This window comes from Pogoniulus pusillus, chromosome 5, assembly GCF_015220805.1.
Source record: "Pogoniulus pusillus isolate bPogPus1 chromosome 5, bPogPus1.pri, whole genome shotgun sequence".
Classification (NCBI taxonomy): Eukaryota; Metazoa; Chordata; class Aves; order Piciformes; family Lybiidae; genus Pogoniulus; species Pogoniulus pusillus.
Window position 1 is genome coordinate 43,981,211 of NC_087268.1, and position 22,725 is coordinate 44,003,935.

General features: G+C 40.1%; 1 long non-coding RNA gene across 1 annotated transcript; it reads right to left on the reverse strand.

Moving 5' to 3' along the window:
• Nucleotides 1-17,049: 17,049 nt before the first annotated feature.
• Nucleotides 17,050-22,290, reverse strand: LOC135175728 (uncharacterized). Its single transcript, XR_010302459.1, has 2 exons — nucleotides 22,221-22,290; nucleotides 17,050-17,612 (listed from the first exon to the last, which is right to left on the reverse strand). It is a non-coding gene; the product is annotated as an uncharacterized LOC135175728 (long non-coding RNA).
• Nucleotides 22,291-22,725: the final 435 nt, after the last annotated feature.

Genomic DNA, 22,725 nt, shown 5'->3' on the forward strand with positions numbered 1-22,725 from the left:
ACTCTAACAAGTAAGATAAAACTTTTCATAAAAAAATATCCACTGTTCATACAATCATAGAATCAGTCAGGGTTGGAAGGGACCACAAGGATTGTCTAGTTCCAACTCCCTTGCCATGGACAGGGACACCCTACCCCAGAGCAGGCTGGCCAGAGCCTCATCCATCCTGGCTTTAAACACTTCCAGGGATTTGGCCTCAACCACCTCCCTGGGCAACACATTCCAGGCTCTCATCACTCTCATGCTCAACAACTTCCTCCTCACGTCCAGTCTGAATCTCCCCACCTCCAGCTTTGCTCCATTCCCCCCAGTCCTGTCTCTCCCTTCTGGCCTGAAAAGTCCCACCCCAGATTTTTTGTAGGCCCTCTTCAGATACTGGAAGGCCACAAGAAGGTCACCTGGGAGCCTCTTCTTCTGCAGACTGCACAGCCCCAACTCTTTCAGTCTGTCCTCATAGCAGAGCTGCTGCAGCCCTCTGATCATCCTCGTGGTCCTTCTCTGGACACACTCCAGCATCTCCACATCCCTCCTGTCATAGGGGCTCCAGAACTATATGCAGTACTCCAGGTGGGGGCTCAGCAGAGTGGAGTAGAGGGGGAGAATCACCTCCCTCCACCTGCTGGCCACACTTCTCCTGATGCAGCCCAGGATCTGGTTGGCCCTCCAGGCTGCAAGTGCACACTGCTGGCTCATGTTGAGCTTATTGTCTGCCTTCACCCCCAAGTCCTTCTCCTCAGGACTGTTCTCCAGCCAGTTAAAGAAGATGTCTCCTTGTTCTTTTCCCTTGAAGTGCTTTGAGAATTTATTATATGATGAATCCAGTGACTCAGTGGTTTAGAAGCAAAACCAGTAAAGATAATGAGCATCAAATACAGTTTTCTTAAAAGTTTAAATGCTACAGGTTGTGTTGCAGGTAATTTTTGGTATGAAGTTGTATGCAAGCTACAGTCAAGAGTTCCATGCTTTTTAAAATATGTTAAACTTTTTATTTTAAAAGAATAGAGATTGGCTCTTTTCAGAGTCAATATATTCTTAAAGGAGAATCTTCAACCTTTATTGGATGCAGGGATAAATAGTAAGAAACGATGAGGAAAAGGCTGAGGTACTTAATGACTCCTTTGCCATAGCCTCTGACAGTTATTCTTCAGATACCCAGCTCTGGGAGAGGGAAAACAGGGGCAAGGAACAGAATGAAATCCTCATAGCTCAAGAGGAAATGGCTTGTGACCTGCTGCTGCACTTAAACACACACAAACAGGTCCATGGGGCTGGATTGGTTAAAGCCAAGGGTACTGAGGGAGTTGGTGGAAGTGCTCACCAAGCCACTTTAAATATATTCAGAATATATTGAGAATATTTTTATTTCAGTTGGAATATCAACAGGAGTCCACTTCCTTTTTCAGTGGAATGAGTAGAAGTGTGATTGTAGTAGCATAAATAACAGAATATCTTTCTCCTCTGATTTTTTTTTTTTTTGAGGGAGAGGGGGTGGGTGGGAGGATATGCAGTCATGGAGCTGAAGCATGGATGAAAAATATACACAAAAATGGCTGTGGACACCTCTGATGGATGAGAGTAGTCAGAGCAAAAGGGAGGAATGGACACGGTCATGGTTTCAATAGGAAGGTCAAAGTAGCACAGTGTCCAAAAGAATGGCAGAGTGCAAACCTGACAAAAGTGAGCCTATGGAAAGTGTCCAGGGATATGCTAAAAGTGCTTTGTACTGCCAAAGAAGCAGTTAAAATTAATCCATGGTGTAAAAACGCTTATGCAGTACTGCTGCTTTTGAATTGTGATGGCTGGAGCATTTCTCATGCTACTATTAATCACATTAATCAAGACATTTAAGTTTGATGGTAAGACATACACTTCATGCATTAATTTCCTCTCTTCACAAATCTGCCTTTGTTCTTAAAAATAGTTAAACATCACCTCAACTCACCAAATGTTGGTGGGAGGTGCAGCAGTGAAACAGCTTACATGTAGCTTCCCATTCTTCACCTCATATAAAAATGACTGTTTAGGTCATGCAATAAATGTTTTGCATCTGTCACAAAAGTTTCTGTGTAAAACATTACAAGAATATTACAGGTTTGGTGTTTTTTTTAAAACATAATTTTAAATAATAAAGAAAAAAATAGCCTTACTGACAGATTTGCATGGCACAGTAAATATGGGAAGGCGTTTTCCCCTTGCAAAACATAGCCACTTTTGAAATGTACATGTAGAAAACTTTCTGTGGTGTTTCAAAATTCAACAGGTTATGCAGCAGACAGATATAATTGTCATTTATATGTCATTCCATTTGTATTTCTCAGAGCTTCTTTTTAGTATTTTAGCTTTTCTAGGAGAACATTTAGTAACTTTGCCTTCTTTGTATCCTCTGTCACCAAGGAACCCACTTCATTCAGCAGTGGGCTTACATTGCCTCTGAAGTCAGTTTTTCCTGCAATGTATTTGAAGAAGCCTTTCCTGTTGTCCTTGACCTCTCTTGCAAGGTTGAATTCTAAGGAGGACTTAACTTTCCTAGTTGCCTCTCTACATCCCCCCACAACAATTTTATACTCTTCCCAAGTGGCCAGCCACTCTGTCCATCATCTGTAGACTCTCTTCTTCCACTTGAGTTTGCTCAGCAGTTCTCTATTTAACCATGCAGGTCTCCTGGCTCCCTTTATCGATTTCCTACTTGTTGGAATGCTGTGACCTGGAGCTTGGACAAAGTGGTCCTTGAATATTAACCAACTACCTTGGGCTCCTTTGCCTTCTTGTACCCTGTCCCATGAAATATCCCCTAGAAAGTGCTTGAGAAGGCAAAAATTTGCTCTGCTGAAGTCCAAGGTTAAGATCCTGATTGGCATTCTGTTTCTACTGCAGAAGATTGTAAACTCCACCACCTTAGGAACACTACAGCCAAGGCTGCTCTCAACCTTCACAGTGCCATCAAGAGACAGCACATGGACTCCACGTGATTGAATGTGAATTCCACTGGAGCCCTTTATTGTTTGTTCTGACTCCATTTATATACTCTAGGGCATAGAGCACACACCTACATATTAGCATAGTCTAGGGAGCAACAACCCAGTCTTTTACATACATCATGCCTTGTTTTTCTCATTAACCAGGTGTCCTCTATCTCTTCTCCCCCACGGGAGGCATCCTGAAGCCGTGGGAATCAAGGTCAAAATGCTCAGTCTGCTTGTTACTATTCCTTCTCACATTGAATTCCCACACATCAGAGCTGAAGTAGAAATCCCAGCGAGGTGATCTCTACTTTGACACTTTGAGACATGGTTTGGTGGCCATGGTCGTGTTGGGTTGAAGGTTGGACTCCATGATCTCAAAGGTCTTTTCCAGTCCAAATGACTCTATGATCCTATGATTTTCTTTAACAAAAAAAAAAAAAAAAAAAAAAAAAAAAAAACAAACCTATGCATTTTGTGACTATTGAGTTTTAGTATCTGAATGTAATGTAGACATACATGATAATTTCAAATTGGTAGAGTATAAAGACATAAATGAGAGAAAACTAAAAGTAATCATCCTGAGAAAGTGAATGCAGGAGCATCATTAGGACTATGTTATTCAAAGGGAAATAATACAAATGAAAAAAAGAAAAGAAAGTAAATGTTAAAATGGCAAATACACTTGAAAATGTTAATATTACATTTACATTGTGTATGACTTTGTGGATACTTCTGACTTGCTTTTCTGTGAGTGGTGGTGTAAATAAATGCTGAAAAGTTGTTGTAGGTATAAGAAGATTGATGGTTTCAGATGAGTTGCAGTTAAAGAAATGGCACAGGGGGACAATTTTCTTGAGGTAATCTGCAGTTCACTAGACCTACACAAAGAAAAAACAGTAACTTCACTTCTACTGAGGTCTGTATGTTGACATCCATAACATCCAACAGTGCTTAATAACAGGTTGTATTGATGCCAGAGAAATACATCTCTAGATTCAAAATTAGTGAGATCTTTCAGGATAAGTGAATTCAATATCAGGCAAAGGAATTTGATATAATGGGAAAAAATAATGTCCATCATATTCTTTGAAAGTTGAACTGAGCTATTTGGCAGGCAAATGCAGAAGGTCAAAAAAATGTTAGGAGTCCGTTCCAAACAAAAAACATGTGCCAGGGGAAGTATAGGCTGGATGTAAGGAGGAAGTTCTTCATAAAACTTCTTTCTCTTTGGTTTCATTGATTTATATATATATTTTTAAAAAGATATTAATATCCTGGTTTTAAATGTTGCTCTGTACAAGTAGTGCAAATGATACTGTGATCATCTGAGGGTTTTTTGTTTGTGTGATAGTTTGGGTGTTACCCACAACCCTCCCCCCCACAACTAAGAAAATTACCCACACTAGACTCAGCCAAGCTGGAAATTGAAGAATAAAGCTTTATATTTACAGCTTAGCACAATATACAAGCAGATATTTACAATATATATAGCTACAGACAGAAATATACAAGTTGAAAAGCTAATACAGAAACACAACAGCCCTCCCAGAAACCAGAGTCCCCAGGAGGGGCTCCCAACCACCCTTCCACCTCCTTTCCACCCCTCTACCTTACCCCAGGCTTTGCCTTACATTCAAGGTGAGTTTGGAGAATTCAGCTGGGGGATTAGGAAGCAGATGGATTAAACAGACATCAGGTTAGAGAGAGAAGGGAGGCAGCCAAACCAGAGAGGAAGTCCCTTATCTATGTTTGTGTTCTTGATTTTATACATCTCAGCAAGCCTATGAGTGCAGTAGACACCACCACTGTTTCCTTTTCACAGCCTATAATCTAATTCCTCTCGCTAAAATATCTCAACTAGGTCCAAACTAACACAGTTTGTTTTGTTGGTTTGGTTTGGTTTTGTGTTGTTGTGTTTTTTGTGAGGTGTTTTCCACATATTGCAACCAAAATGCAAACAGAACTATAGTTCTTGGTTTGTATGATCTTATGTTCACATACTGAAAACTGACTTTTTCTAAAGATCATCAAGAACATTTCTGGTTTTGTAAAATTTGGGTTTTATTAACATTTTACTATCACATATTTCATCTTTTCTTATTGCCTGCAGAATGCAATCCCTAATGCTGTGATTCAAATGATCACCAGAGATCTTATGTTTTCCTGTTCATTTGAGCTGTGCATATGCAGACACAGGAGGAATTACAGTCTTTCTAAATATTAAATGCATTGGCATTGCTGAGATTTCCATAGATGAATGGACCTTGCAGCACCTTGGCAATCAGGATGAGGAAAACATATTAAAACATTTACTTCAGCATAAAAATACTTGAGTATGATTATTGAAGTAAAATACCTCTAAATCCGATGGGGTCACTTAGTCATCTTGAGTAGTACTTTTCCTGCAAGTTGTCCTAACAATGTCAGTCATACTATTTGTGGACAAGCATGATATTAGTTTAGGCAGGAGAATCTAATGTTTCTACTAATTATCTATTTTTCAGCAGCATCGCAGAAACTTTAAACCATAACAATCATAACATCTTTTTAGTTATATCCAACATGTATACCCAACATGAGGCTCTGTAGAGTAGGGCAGGGGGTTTGGAACTAGATGATGCTTGTGGTCCCTTCCAGCCCAGACTAATTCTATGTAGAGCAGGGCAGGGGGATTGGAGCTAGATGATCCTTGTGGTCCCTTCCAGCCCTGACTAATTCTATGTAGAGCAGGGCAGGGGGGTTGGAGCTAGATGATCCTTGTGGTCCCTTCCAGTCCAGATTAATTCTATGTAGAGTAGGGCAGGGGGATTGGAACTAGATGATCCTTGTGGTCCCTTCCAGCCCAGACTAATTCTATGTAGAGTCGGGCAGGGGGATTTGAACTAGATGATCCTTGTGGTCCCTTCCAGCCCAGACTAATTCTATGTAGAGTAGGGCAGAGGGATTGGAACTAGATGATCCTTGTGGTCCCTTCCAGCCCAGACTAATTCTATGACTCTGTGTGATTTTTTTCTTTCTTTATAAAGTTGAAACTGGGAATGCCCTCTGCATGTGAGAAGGCTGAAAAGAAAGGATGCTTCATCAAAATGTTCATGTATTTATTATACATTGTGATGCTCATCAGCAAGACATCTGTAATTAGTGTACTCTTAGGAGAAACAAGGGAGTGCTAAATTTATGGTGACCTAAGGGATGCTATAATTTATATTAAAAACATTAAGTTGCAAATGTGTGCCAATCCCTCTGGGTCAAACACGGAAATAAATATATCATTGTAATTTTTTAGCAATAACATTTATTATCTAATTTTACAGCTCCACATAAAAGTCAGGCTGCTATTTTTAATGAGTCCAAAGTTCTAATGGAGAGCAATGAGAAGATTAATGAACACATGTGGCATCATATTACAGTAGAGCTTCTATTGGCTACATCCAACCTGAGTAAAGAAAAACAATCTCAAGGTCTTTTTATTCTGATTAACAGCCTCAGGACCAGACCCAGCAGTTGCAACAGAAAACATCTACATTTTTCATATCTTTTTAGAGGTTTTCAGATGGCAGATGATAGTTCCCATTTACATCTAAGACCTAGATCTGGTTTATTTTTACATTTAGAGAGTTTTAGAAACTGACAGCAGTTTTTGCTTTTACTCTTAGGCAAAAGTGAAAAAGCATTACAAGAGCACTTGTAATGTTGTATTTGTAAACAACACAATATTAATGAGCTTCAAAAATGACCTTCATGTCCTCAACCAGTCCCTCTTTATTAGTTAATACAGGGTCCAGCAGTACTACAACTACTGTACTAACAATTTTAAAATCTTATAATAATCTATTTGGTATTCATTAGTACTCTATTTAGTGAGGCATAGTCAGATGATATAAATTGGAATAGCTATAATCAAATGTAGTATAATATAGGTGGGAGTCTGGGGGAAGTATAGGCTGGAGGAAGTTCTTCAGAGAGAGTGATTGGCATTGGAATGGGCTGCCCAGGGAGGTGGTGGAGTTACCATCCCTGGAGGTGTTCAAGCAAAGCCTGGCGGAGGCACTTAGTGCCATGGTCTGGTTGATTGGATAGGGCTGGGTGCTAGGTTGGCCTGGATGACCTTGGAGGTCTCTTCCAATCTGGTTGATTCTATGATTCTACAATGAAGATGTCTTCCTGCTCTGGCAGGGTGGTTGCACTCTATGATCTCCAGAGGTCCCTTCCAAACCCTAACATCCTGTGATATCCGAGACAAACAACTAGCAAAACGTTCAGGTGTGTCCCTGGAGGTGTTCAAGCAAAGCCTGGCTGAGGCAGTTAGTGCCATGATCTGGTTGATTGGGCAGGGCTGGGTGCTGGGTTGGACTGGATGATCTTGGAGGTCTCTTCCAACCTGGTTGGTTCTATGATTCTATGACAAATGCAGAATCAATTGTTTCTTTATCTAGTGAAGATCTCTGTATTGCTGCTGAAGAACATTTCATAAATTGAGAAAAGCTAAGCAGAACTTTTGATTTTTTTTTTTTTGTTTGGGTTGGTTGGTTTTATTTGGGGTTCTTTTGTCTGTTTTTACTTACAGATAAATTCTATTTAGCTCTTTAATAACACTTGGTTAGTAAAGCCAAGCATTTGATTCTATGATTCTAAGTCAAGCGTGCTCCTTACTACCTGCTCATGGAGTATCAGTTTCCTGCTGAAAATTATCAAAGCTTATTTGCCATAATCATAGAACTAAGCAGGTTGGAAAAGACCTTTGAGATCATTCAGTCCAACCTATCACCCAACACCTTCTAATTAACTACACCATGGCACTAAGTGCCTCATCCAGCCTCCTGTAAACACCTGCAGGGATGGTGACTCCAACACCTCCCTGGGCAGCCCATTCCAATGACAATCTCTCTCTCTGGGAAGAACTTCCTGACATCCAGCCTAAATCTGCCCTGGCTCAGCTTGAGACTGTCTCCCCATTCTGTCGCTGGTTGCCTGGGAGAAGACACCAACTCTCACCTGGCTACAACCTCCCTACAAGTAGTTGTAGACAGCAACGAAGTCCCCTCTGAGCCTCTTCTTCTCCAGGCTGCACAGCCCCAGCTGCCTCAGCCTGTCCTCATACGGTTTGTGTTCCAGGCCTCTCACCAGCTTTGTCTCCCTTCTCTGGACACATTCCAGCACCTCAACATCTCTCTTGAATTGAGTGTCCCAGAACTGGACACAGTACTTATATTGATAAGCTACAGACAAAGCCTCTTATTCTAGTGCAGAATAGCTTGCCATACTCACCTTCCTCTGTGTTCTCTTCTTATTTATCCTCCCCCACATTTGCCAAGCCCCCATGATGGCAGAGCAGATTACATTAGCTACAGGTGGGTGATACGTGGTGGCAGCACTGGTGACTACTATTGCTTTGAGGAGCTGGACTGCCTGTCTTCAGGCTTCCTGCTGGTTTGCAGCTCACAGGTTCTTCCCCAGGCAGGGCTCAGTGGGGTTTGGTATATCCTTGCAGGATGCCTTGTGCAGCTAGACCCTAGCAGAGGAGCATGGAGGCGCTTCAATCGGAGATGTACAATGTTGAGCTAACCCTTATGGCTGACTCTTCTCCCTGACAGCATGTCTTGTGATATGTCTATTATACTATAGCTTTTGCAGTTGTATGGTCTTGTGCACTTTAATGATGGATTTAACTAAATAGTGTTTTAGCTTTCCTTTTTGATCGCTGCTGCCTTGCATGTAACTTCTACAGGATAGTGAAGTCACTATCCCATTCTTAGATGATGAGAAAGACATCAAGATGAAGGAAAGAGAAAGTGAATGAGGGAAAGAGGATGACTCAGAACTTAAGAAAGTTTTACAATAGTCTGCAAAATGTGTTCTGTGGTAAAACCTTTTATAAATATCTGATGTGATCCTGAGCAAATCACTGACATTTGTCCCTTTGCTTTACTGCAGAAGTGCATTTTTCAAGATGAGGTACATAAAACTTATTTTCAGAAATGTTTTATCTTGACAGCTGTAATCTTAAATTTGTGAGAGCCAGGAGGGCTCAGAAAAAGTGCATTCAACTGCCCTTAAAAAGAAGTGGTTTTAATGAGTCTTCCATTTCCCAGGAGGATTCCTAAGTATTCATTTTTTCAATAAAGGAAAATGTTATTGTTCTCCCAGATACGTTTTCTGTGAGGTTAACCATCTCTGAGGAAGTCTGCTTTTCACCCTAGATGGCATAATGAGTAAAATCTTTAATGCTAATTTCCAGTGGTGGCTAAGAAGTGGGCAAGGTCTGTTCATTGTTGGCAAAACATCTCAATTTGATGGACATACTCAGATATCCCCCAAAAAATGTTGCCAGGAAACCTTAGACATCTCTAGAGTTGACTTGCAACTAAGTAGACAAAGTTTGAGAGTCAACCTGTAGTGTACAAAAATCAGCAGGGGGAAGAGACAGCTATGACCTGCAAAAGCAAAGTTGCTGAAATCACTCATCCTGCTGAGGACCAGAAATTAGCAGCTCAGGTGGGCTGTGATTTTATGTATTTTGTAGACTGCAGCTACTCTCTTTACGTGGTTGATCTACAGAATGGTCAACCTGGGTTTGGGGTTTGCAGAGATGTCTTCTGCCATCTCTGTGGTGCAGTATGGACTATGCTAGTGAACATTCACACCTGAACTGTAGTCCTCAGACACAGCAGTATTTCTGTTCAGTGTGTGGTTCCTCATGCATTAACTGGAACTTGGATATTAAAGGAGCATCCCAGAGCTTCCCAAGAGCTTCTCAGGAGCATTCCAGAGCCTCCCAGAACATCTCAGGAGCATCCCAGACCCTCCCAGAACATCTCAGGAACATCTCAGGAGCATCTCAAAGCCTCCCAAGAGCATCCCAGAATCTCCCAGAACATCTCAGGAGCATCCCAGAGCCTCCCAAGAGCATCTCAGGAGCATCCCAGAGCCTCCAGCAAACATCTCAGGAGCAAAGGTATTTCTTTGTTCAGCTAGCCATTATATCCTTCTAGGGATCTTGCCTGCAGATGCAGATGTGAAAACTACAGAAAAGCCTGAGAGGAATTAAATAATCCTTTATTCAGTGCAAGTTTGCATAGTATGTAGGAACATGCTGCAGCAGAAGGATAAGGGAAGATTCATCTGCTGTATTTTCATTCTCTGAGCAGTGGCCATTGTCCCACACACATAATAAAGCAAACATCCTGTGAGCAAAACCAGAGTACTTTATAAGTTAGAAGTCAGTCTGAGCCTAGAATTAATGTGAAGAATTTAATTCTGTGAACTATGCACTTCTTAATGATTTGATTTAGTTTACTTTGTCATAGGACACATACTTACATACATTTACACCAAATAATCACTTTCTAAATTAACACCAGCATACACTGAATAAGTAATTTCTAGTCAACTATGAACATTTTAGGAGCACTTAAAATACTAGGTGTTAATTTATGTGATTTTATGCATGTAATCCTCAACCTTTGCCCTTCTTGCTTCTACTTGTGTCAGAAGCTAAAAGAAATGAAAATAAAAATTCTAACAGCCAGCTCTTCTGTCTACCACATTCACTCATTTCTCATAGCCTTTGAGTATTACTGTGAACAAATCAGTAACGGTAAGTACAGAAAGAATGGGAAAAGAAAGTGTTAATCTTTCTGGAGTTGGAGCCAGCAGGAGTCTCTCTTGTTCTGTTCTTCACAGAAGCACCTACAATGCTTCAGAACAAAGTGTTTCCAAGTTGATAAAACCCAGTAGATTTTAGTCAAGAAATAGATTCTAATACATTTCTTACTGCAAAACTAATTACAGCCATTGTAATACTGCTTACATGTATATGTTTTCTTAGCACAAAATCACAGAGCTGCAGCATAATGAATGTGTTTTTGTCTCTGCTTTTTAATCCCAGCATTTTAGGGGAGTCATCTTGATGCAGGCTACATTAGTCATAATCATACCTGCTGTTACAAGGAGAGTGTATAGAATAATTGAAGCACTGACAAATCTTCTTTAGGCTTTTTGTTTGGTCAAAGGAGTTCTATCTATCTAAGAGAAGATGTTAGCATAGTGCTTTGTCAGTAATAACTTCCAAGTTCCATGGCAGGAGGATTGGAACTAGATGATCCTTGTGGTCTCTTCCAACTCTGATTGATTCTATGATAATGTTGTATCTGCATAGGTAAGGACTTTGGCTATTTTCAGTCAGGTGGAAAAGGAGTGAAATAATAAAAGGCACATATTAAGAAAGTGGATTTTCTCTTTTTAGAAAGAAAATCTAGGGCAAAAACTGTTATGCTTAGCAATAGAAGTGCAGTATGTGTAACTTTCTAGAGAAATAGTTTGTAGGCTAAAAAATAACATTGATGAGCTGGTGATGCCATTTTAAAAAGATTTTTTATGCACTTATCTTTTTAGATATGAAAGTGAGTTCTTATCTACAAACAAGTTAGTGTGGGATTTTCTAGGACCTAGTTGTTGTTCCCTCACAAGTTTGCTGAGAAACTCAGGCTTTCGGAATCATAGAATCAGCCATGTTGGAAGAGACCTGCAAGATGATCCAGTCCAACCTATCACTCAGCCCTGTCCAATCAACCAGAACATGGCACTAAGTGCCTCAGCCAGGCTTTGCTTGAACACCTCCAGGGATGGTGACTCCACCACCTCCCTGGGCAGCCCATTCCAATGCCAATCACTCTCTCTGGGAAGAACTTCCTCCTAATATCCACCTCCCCTGGCACAATTTGAGACTGTGTCCCCTTGTTCTATTGCTGGTTGCCTGGCGGAAGAGACCAACCTCCACCTGGTTACAACCTCCCTTCAGGTAATTGTAGACAGCAATGAGGTCACCCCTGAGCCTCCTCTTCTGCAGGCTGCACACCCCCAGCTCCCTCAGCCTCTCCTCACAGGGCTGTGTTCCAGGCCTTTCACCAGCTTTGTCGCCCTGCTCTGGACACCTTCCAGTATCAGTTAATATGCTGAGAGCATACCAAGTATTTTAAAAGCAGAACATGCAGCACAATGTTAACGAGATTGGTTCTACTGAATGTGTATACCCAGTAATGGTTCTCCAAACAAAACATAATTTCCCAATTAAGTAATGACTGAAGAGAGTGAGCCCACACACTGTTTAAAATAAGCTCTTGAAGGAGGCAGAGGACAGCAGATTGACAGGAACACAGAGTTATGATTATAATGCTAGGAGATGGCATTAGAACTACAGCCTTGATAGTACTGCATAGTAAGAGATTGCTGAAGGATGGAAATAGGGACATTGTTGAGTAGAGAGAAGTGACATATGCTTGCCATGGTTTAAAACCAACTCTCCGGAAACCTCCAGTCTGTATGCATCATGCATCTGATAAAGCGAAGCCTTTATTTAAAACACTAAAGTTTGAAACATGCAGAAGTCAGACTACTATATTTTCCTTCTGCAAGAACTGAATACCTGATGTGGCTCATCTGGGTGACACAGATATCACAGGCACCATTTCTCTGTTATCCCTGCCTGTTTCCATTATGTTTGAATCAGGGTCAGCACACAGCCCCTTCTTCACAGCAGGATTAACCCCAACATAATGCCTCTTCAGAAACATATTCTGAACTTCAGTTTCCCTTCAGAGGTTTGAACCTGGGTTTGGGGTGAAATGCAATGAGGCTGATGCAAAGGTTCTTAAATAATTTATTAATATATACAGAGAAAACTTCTCCAAACTTCTTTACAATGAAGCCACACAAATTCTGTGCTGCGGTGGGTAGAACTATGTTTGCAGGATGTCTGTGTACAATCAAATTACGCCATTTGGAAGAGGGTTTTGGAAAGGTTTCTTATTAGAGAATCTTACAGCATAAACTGCTGCTGGTAAGGTTGATCAAATTCTTTCAGCAGCTCGAATACAGAGAGTTCAGATACTCACTGTGTTCCAAGAGCACATGCAGGAATATGTATGTATCTATATGGTGAAAGCTGTGTGGCTGAGGCTTCACGTGTATCACAGTATCACCAAGGTTGGAAGAGACCTCATAGATCATCAAGTCCAACTCTTTACCACAGAGCTCAAGGCTAGACCATGGCACCAAGTGCCACATCCAATCCTGCCTTGAACAGCTCCAGGGACGGCGACTCCACCACCTCCCCAGGGACACGTTCCAGCACCTCAACATCTCTCTTAAAGTGAGGAGCCCGGAACTGGACACAGTACTCAAGGTGTGGCCTGACCAGTGCTGAGTACAGTGGAAGAATAACCTCCCTTGTCCTACTGACCACACTGTTCTTGATCCAGGCCAGGATGCCACTGAGTCTCCTGGCCACCTGGGCACACTGCTGGCTCATCTTCAGCTTACTATCTACCAGTACCCCCAGGTCCCTTTCTTCCTGGCTGCCCTCCAGCCACTCTGTCCCCAGCCTGTAGTGCTGCTTGGGGTTGTTGTGGCCAAAGTGTAAATCCCTGCACTTGGCCTTGTTAAATCTCATCCCATTGGCCTCTGCCCACCCATCCAGCCTGTCTAGGTCCCTCTGCAGGGCTCTCCTACCTTTGATAACAAACGAGACTCTGGCATGCTAACTAGTTACGTGACCCCAAGTGGTTGGTGTCCAAATTCTTAGAGGGACAAGTGGCATTCCGCCACCCGAGATTGAGCAATAACAGGTCAATATTAGAATGAGAAGGAAAGTCATGAGCAGCACAAGTTCCCATTTTCTGAAAGTTCACCTCCACTTTGAAATGAATGTCACTGTTTTTGAGGATTGGGTGGAGCACTGCATCTGATCGCATTATATAGTCCACTACTTGTCTAAGTGCCTAAATGAGCCAGAGAATTACCCCATGGAAAAAATTATCTGCTTAATTTTAGTTAACTATGCATATTTTACAAAAACAGTGAGGACATCAGATAAGACCTGAAGTATCTTCCCAGATGCATTTCTTTACAATGCTTCACATACCCTTCCAAAGGACACTCTACTTTCCATTGCTGTTCACTCTATGGGCACATCCTATTCAGTAGAGACTAAAGCTACTTGCATTTAAATCACTTCTTTTGTATGAAAGATGTAAAGACAAGATACTGAAGAATTTCAAAGGATGGGTGGAAAGTATTTTATTTCATGTAAGGCACAGGATAATTTTTGTTTTTAATGACAATGAGACTGTATTACAAAAATATTAAACACTCATCTAAGCATTTGGGGTTTATTCAGAACAAACACAACCCCAATATTAACTTGAAGCACGAGACTCCCAGAATAACAGTACCTCTTGTTTCTGATATGCATTAGAGACTGATTTAGAGTACATACTTATAATGTAGATTGCAGACTAACTCTGAAGAGAACTATCACAGTCTCTGATGGACTGTCTTAATAAACTCACTAAGCATACACTTTAAAGCACTGCATCAGTTTAAAAATGAATAAAAGGCAGTATAAACTCAAATTGATCCCAATGGTAGTAAGCCTTGTCGATCTAGCATCAGGTACAGTTTTATCTGCCTTAATGCAGTTTGCAGGATGCACAAGTACTGAGCTGCCTGTCTTATTTGCCATTGCCCTTTGGGCAATCACTATCATTTTAGTGAGCTTCTGAGTGAATGCCAGGGTATGGGTAATGAAAACCTATATCAGATGCATACAGTATTAGACAACCTTATTGCAGTGCTGCCATCACACATCATTACTATCAATTTGACCTTGTCAGCACACTGTGCACTAGGTTCTCTGCTTTAGCTTTTATTACCTGCTATTCTCATTGTCTACAGGAGTTATGTGATCTAATTGATCTCAACAACACACTCACCCATAACAAGAATAAGTGCTCTGTCTTCAGGCATGTTATTTTAGGGATTTCTAACAGTTCTTCATGGGTCATACCTGAGCAGATGTTATGTCCATTGTCATGTATTATAATGTATTTTGCCTTTTAGATAAAATCTTGCATTCCTGGTTATTCATTTTCCCTTAACATAAATAAAAAGCTTATTAGGGATGCATACTTCACTCTCTGAGATTACCTGCTGTCAATGCATTTATGCCACCACTTATTCTAAAAATGTTGTAGGGAAAATCCTATTCAATAAACACACAATTTTTTTTTATGCCTATCTTAAACATTAAGAGACCAACCCCCAGCAGACTATAACTTCCTGAAGGGAGGTTGTAGCCAGGTGGAAGTTGGTCTCTTTTCCCAGGCAACCAGCAACAGAACAAGGGGACACAGTCTCAAGTTGTGCTGGAGGAGGTCTAGGCTGAATGTTAGAAGGAAGTTGTTCCTAGAGAGAGTGATTGGCATTGGAATGGGCTGCCCAGGGAGGTGGTGGAGTCACTGTGCCTGGAGGTGTTCAAGCAAAGCCTGTCTGAGGCACCTAGTGCCATGGTCTAGTTGACTGGCCGCTAGGTTGGCCTGGATGATCTTGGAGACCTCTTCCAATCTGGTCAATTCTATGATTTTGATTCTATCAATATGCTATAAATAATGAAACTGTATTTATTTAAAAAAAATGAAATTGTATTTATTTAGAAATAAACTGAACCTAACCCCCAAAATAACAACAAAAGGAGAAAAGTTGAAAAATTAGATTATTGGTGAATTTTTATTTGAATTGCACATGATTTTTCTCTTCAATATGGGCCATTCCTCTTTTAATCCCTATGAATAGATCCCTCTAAAGCATGTTGATGTTCTTATTCTTTTTCTGTTAAATACAAGAGGAGTGCAGCTGTTGTCACCACTTTGAACATAATTGTCATGGATGGACAGCGCACAAAATGTTGCTTCCCTGCAAGTACTGAATTGGATTTATGGATTTTGTGTGCTGGTTCAGTGTTAAGAACTGAAAGGAAAATTAGTTTCAAAAAGAATTCCAGGTATAGTACCCAATTTGTACTTCTGCTTCCACATTTTACTCCTGATTCTTTCTCCTTCCATTTATAAACAGCCACCTCCCTTTCATTTAACACTGACATTTGCTTAGTCAGTACTCTTCAGTGCAGATATTAATCTTGGTTTTTGATGCTGAAGTGTCCCTTATGTCATAATCTGCTTTTTGTTTGGGAGGCGAGTCACAATAGCATAGAGATGATGTATTTTAGCAAGATATTTTTCTTGCCAGGAAATTCTTTAGACTCGATAGTCAAGGGGCAAAGAAGTCAGTGCATCTGAACTGCACACCTCCAATCCTCATGCTTGTCTTCAAGCTTTACACTATGGTGCAGCCAAATTTCTAGGAATAATCTTTGCTAAGAGGAAATAAATATCAACAGCACTTGCTAACTTGCCTGAATTATGACAAGATAGAAGGCCAGAAGCTGGAGCTTTCTAGCAACCCTGGTTAGAGAGATATCAGCTGAAACTCTTTTGCAAAAAAAAAAAGGATTCTATGCTACTTGGATAGTTAAAATGTGGAGGTTTCTGGTTTACGTTGATAAGCCTATAATGCTCCAAAGCAGGCACAAGGGCAGCATATTACAACTTACTGTAGCTGAAGTAGAGGCCTGTGACATCTAGAAATTATCAGTGTATTAACTAGGTTATAATTAATACCAATCCAAATATAAGCATACTGAAATAATGTAGCAAATAACAGCATGTAAGCATTTTATAACACCATGAGGGCACAGCCAGGCACAAAGTGTAAGCACTTCATATAATTATGGGACTAAGGTGAGCACTGATGTGGAAAAGACAAGTTGGATGTAGGAGACACCCAAGTAAAATATGACTATAAGATCACAAATGCCTCCAAATTCAGATCTTCCTTCCAAATACACCAGAAGTACTGGAAATATATTGCTCACTCTGAAGAAAGCAGAACATTTGACACACTCTTTGAGGGTGCAAGGGGGCAAAAGAGTGGTAAATAGAATAAAAGCACCAGGCAGTACAGAGGAAAACCATAGAAGAAGCAAGACACTGCACTTCTGATATCCCACCAAAGAGCTCTCTAGGCTTGATCTCAACAAGGAGCACTAAGAACCATAGGCTTCAGTGGGATCAGTATGTGGCATCAGAGCATGGTATCACTGATGTGATGTTGCCCACACAGATCTAAATCACAATGTGTGTTGAAGACCCTGTAAGCTTTTTGGTTTCACTTCGTTGAAGACACTAACACGTTTTGCATCAATATTGATTACTTTTAATGTGTGAGCATTAAGTATTAGCACAAAGGATGGTACACTGAATCAGTTTAGCAGAGATTTATCCTAACAATTAAAAACAATCTGACTTATTTGTCTTTCAAGTATTCTCATCACAGCAATCAGTTTTTTTCCATCTGCAAAGTAATACATAGTTGTTCTTATTTCTCAATTTTTAGACTTAAATGCAAAGAAATTGAGAGATTTTTCATAATAGAAGAGTAAAACTGAATATACATTTTGAATCTCTTTTGACTTACAGGAAGGCATTTACGTGTTATACCACACTGTAACACCTACAACCTTTGCACCTGCTATCCCTTAGCTTGCATTTCAACTCTGTTTTCACCTGACATGATATAAACTGGTAGTGCCTGCCAAATAGGCTAAAGAGAATTTTTCTTTTAAGTTTGCTGGATCCGTTGGCTTCCTTATAGCAGAAGTCATCAAATCAGTGCAAATACTCAAGTAGAGTGCAGTTCATGTTGTTTTCTTATGTTCTGAAGTGACACAGATTAAAATTTTTGTCCATCTTGGCTCTGAAAAAAAAATGAATAAACATCTCAGAGACTTGCTCAGTGTATGTTTGCAGCCCAGAAGGCAAATCTTATCCTAGTGGCCAGCTTGAATGGGCTAAAATAGGCTTATACATGTCCTGGCTTGCCCAGACATGGTTTTTCAATTATAAGCAAATTAAAAGTAACAGAGACACAAAACCCCTCCCAGAAACAATCAAAGTCCCCAGAAGGGGTCTTGATCCAAACCCGCTTCCCCCTCCTTTCCCTCCCTTCAGAAATAACCAGATCAACCCACATATAGCTTACATGGTAAATCTGGAGAACTGAGGTGAGATGTCAAAAAAAGAGGGCAAGGAGGTTAGATGAAAAAGGGGTTAGGTGAATTAGAGAGTCAAAGGCAGAGTCAGCCACAGAGACCAGAGTACCTGAAAAGAAGGCACAGCCTTCTTTTAATGAAAAGGTCATTCTGTCTGGAACTAGACATTTCAGGAATAATTGAAAAGGTAGCAAAGAAAATAAGCAGTTTAGAGAATTGTGCCATGCTTTCCTATTGTAAACAGAGAGTGGAGAGGTGATGAGGTCCTAGAGCAGATACAAGAGTAAACAAGAAGAAATTAGCTAGTATAAATTAATGAAAATCTATAGTTCATCTGACAATTCCACATAAATGCTTGTGCTCAAGACTTTTACTCCAAGAGTATCAAATATGTGAGTGTATAATATGTTCTTTTTAGACATGTATCAGATTAGCAACTAAAACATTCACTCAGATTATGCTGATACCAAATTATTAATGTCATTATTGCACACATTACATGCCTCTAATAAAATATATTAAATAAAACATAAAATAATTTAAAATTAGGATGAAAGGCAAGTGGATATCAACTAAGAAATACCTTTGTTAATGTGTGCTAGTTAGAAGCTAGCTAAAATGCTTTGGTGAGAAGAATCAGATTACAGGCTGTGGAAGGGAAACAATGGTGATGTCTGCTTCTCTTATAGGCTTGCTGTGATGTAGAAGAACTAGAGTGTAAATATAGATGAGACACTATCTAGGCTCTGTGGGCTGCACTTCTCTCTCTAACTTAACTTGCCATTTTTGTGACTAATCCACCTGCTTCCTAACCACCCTGGCCAATACTCCAATCTTCCTTGAGCGCAAAGCAATGTCTGGGGTAAGGTAGAGAGGGGTGGCAGAAGGTGGAAGGGTGGTTGAGAGCCCCTCCTGGGGACTCAGGTTTCTGGGAGGGCTGTTGTGTTTCTGTATTGCCTTTTACCTTGTATAGAAATATCTGCATGTATATTGTGCTAAGCTGTAAATATAAAGCTTCATTCAATTTCCAGAGCCTCTGAGTCTAGTCTGGATGATCTACTAAGTGCAGGGGTGGCAGATAACACCCAAACCATCACATAATGACTTAATTCACTAACCAAAAATAGAAATATAGTAATATTTCAAAATGGTTTCCTTATGAAGATGGTTTTAAAAATCAAACTTGCAATGAAGGTGTTCTGATTTTTTTTAAACCAGTTTTACTCTTAGAAGTTAGCTGTGGAAAACTCAGCTGCATATCTGTGACAGATGCAGCTGCAAAGATCTTATAAGAAATCTATGTCAAACTTTGCAAAATTAAACTACTTGAAAAGCACAAGTATGAAGCCAAATTACTTGAAAAGAGATTCAGATATTTTAGATGACCTAAGTCAGATATTTGCTTTTGAGCTAGAAATACCAAATTCCCTTAGCAGGTAGAGCAAAGGCATACCTCTAGAAAGGAGCTTGTGATTTTTTTTCATCCTAAAACAAACATAGCACTTCCAGACAGAACCCTTTTTCTTCACAGATTACAGGCCCTAGAGTGGCTTGCGCTGTTCAACCTATTTATCTAACCTATCTAGATTTTAGGAGTGTAAAATTATGTGTCTGTGATTTTCAAAGAGCTCGAGTTGCAGTAGAAAGTCTGTGTGAGTTTGATCAACCATCTACTACATAAATAAGAAAAGGGTGAAAGACTCCCAGAAAGACATTGAAATGAACATCACTTTGAAATATAATACTCTCCAAGTCTTGTTACCCAGAAAAATCAAAGGATTCATACTATAATGCTCTTTATTCCATAAACTGATGATTTACAAGTAAATAGCTTAAAACATAGAAACATGAAGCAAGCTAATTCAAAGAACAAAACCAACAGTGTCATTCCTGTAGAGAACTCAAATCTGTAAACCATTCTTTAGAAACAGATACACCAGTGTGCTAGTTTGAAGCTAGCTAGAATGTTTTGATGAGAGCTAGATCACAGGCTGTGAAGGCAAAACCGTGGTGATGTCTACTTCACTCATAGGCTTGCTGAGATGTATAAGAACAAGAGTAAAAACATAGATAAGACATTCGGGCACTGCCCGGGCTTTGAGCTGCATTTCTCTCTAACCTCACCTACCATGCCTCTGATTAATCTACTTGCTTCCTAATCCCCCTGGCCAACCTTCCATTCTTCCTTGGGCACAAGCCAACATCTGGGGCAAGGCTGAGGGGTGGGAGAAGGTGGAAGGGCAGTTGAGAGCCACTCCTGGGGACTCTGGTTTCTGGGAAGGCTGTTGTGTTTCTGTATTACTTTTTACGTTATATATAACTGTATATACTGCAAATATCTGCTTGTACATTGTGCTAAGCTGTAAATAATAAGCTTTGTTCAATTTTCAGAGCTGTCTGAGTCTGGTCAGGGTGATTTGCAAAGTGTGTGGGGGGCGAGGAACACCCAAACCACCACAATCAGTAACAGGAAGTTAATAAACATCAGGGACTAGTAGTAAATTACTGCACACCACACATTCTTCTTTTTAAAGAGCTGAGATGTTGGTAACAACGGGGTACAGAAATGGAAGTCTGAAGTGACACTGCAGAAAAACACAGATGCTATCAAGGCATTGGAAATGTTAGTTGCCTGCACTCTGAAGAACTTCCTTTGCTTTCTATGGGGCTGCAACTCTCAATTTAAGACCTGCTGTGTTTCTGTGATATTTTCATTGTGTTGCTACAGAACACCATGATACTCCTCTGAAGGGAAAAAACAGTACTCTTTTCAGCCATAGATGATAATGGCTATATCAGAGCCCTAGATATACCTCTAAGAGATGTCATAACTCTTAATAGCATTCTTGATTTTTGGGCAGCAGCTACCATGCACTACCATAACTCTCTACACAAAAGAAAAAAAACAAAGAAAGCTTCCAAGTGGACTTGAGTAAAAGCAGTGTCCTAATTCACTGCACTACCATGTTTCCCTAAAGGATAGTAAAAGTCTTCCCATTGCAAAGGGAATCGCAGCAACTTTACTCAAAGCTTGCTCCTTGCTGGTGTGCAACTTCCTGCATCTTACAGATTTTTTTTTACCCTGACACTAGAAAAAAATTAACATGAGATGGTTCATTGATATTAGCTGCTGTGCTTCTGTCTAAATGGTGGGGTCCATTTGCATTTTAGCAAAGAATCATAGATTAATCCGGGTTGGAAGAGACCTCCAAGATCATCCAGTTCAACCTAGCACCCAGCCCTGGCCAAACAACTAGATCATGGCAGTAAGTGCCTCTTCCACACTCCTATCAGTGTAAAGCCTAGAAAGATGAGAGTATCTTAGGCATGAGTGTTTGATCTTATGCATTCTCAAACTGTCGAAAAGCACAGTTTAGGTTTGTATTAGCTTGTAGTCTGCCAGCACTCAGATCAATTTCAGGGTTCAGAAGAGCCTGGAGACTGTCCCTCATATGCAGTTTGGATAAGGTCACCTTGGGTTGGGATAAACAGCCTGAGGCACAAAATCTGAACCATGATACTTCCCACAGAGTAATAAAACATTTTCTATTTTATTTACATGGATCCTCCTATTGATGGCCGAGAGGAAAGAAATATTCCCTTCCCAGACTTGTCCAAAATTCCTCAGATTTCATTTAATGGATAAACTACACAATCAAAATAATGATGTTAAAACACATTATTGTAGTAGCAGGCATAGTATAACAACCTGTCTGACTGCATGTTTATTCCATGTACTGTACTTACCCATTAAGAATCATAGAATCAACCAGGTTGGAAGAGACCTCCAAGATTATCCAGGCCAACCTATCCCCCAGCCCTACCCAGTCAACTAGACCATGGCACTAAGTGCCTCAGCCAGGCTTTTCCTGAACACCTCCAGGGACGGTGACTCCATCACCTCCCTGGGCAGCCCATTCCAATTCTTTCTTTTCACTACAATCCAAATACAAATATTTCTCTCTTTTAATTTATTTCTCAAGTGATCTATTTATACATGAAGCACAAAACTTGCAACTCCCACTGAGATAAGTGTAGCAGTCAGCTTTAGTCAAGGATAAATTCAGACTAAGATTTGAATTCTTGGCATAAGTTATAGTTCTGTACTTGACTGACTATCTCTGTTAGGAGAGTTCATATAAGAAATTCATCCCATATATGAAAGGTCAGATTCAGAGGCTAAGTGTTCTACAGCAAGCCTCCAGGCTTGTTGTTACAGAAGCCCAGAGGAGCAAAAACGTGTTCAAGACAGACAATAATGGGAAAAGAGAAACAAACAGAAAAAAAAAAGCTCTAGAGGAAAAAAATAGTACCTTTGTGTTCTCAGAGAAAGAGCAAAATCCAGAGAAAGAAAATCTCTATTACACAGGATTTCTGCTTAAGACTCTGTGAAATGATATAAATAATTTATATGAAATCCCCAACAGAACAATGAGCTCCATCTCCCAAAATCGTTATTGGAATATGTTATAATTATCCACAAATTAAACTATGAGAAAGAGTACTTAAATATTCCAAAAGTATTAAGGAGCTTGAAGTACAGTGAAATTATCTATGCAACTTAACCTTGCCTTAAGATAATAGTATGCAAAAAGAATATAATTTTTTATTTATGGTGTTGAGTGAAGCTGAAGTCTGACTTGATTTGTAAAGCACAACTTCTTTACTCCCTCCCACTCTGATGGGTGACAGCAATTAAAACACAGCCTAAACCAATAACATTTGAACTGCTGTGTAGAGCAGAGAAAATTTCTATCAGCTGATACTTGTCATATATATTACATTGCAGATGCAAAAATATGATGTGAACAGAGGAAT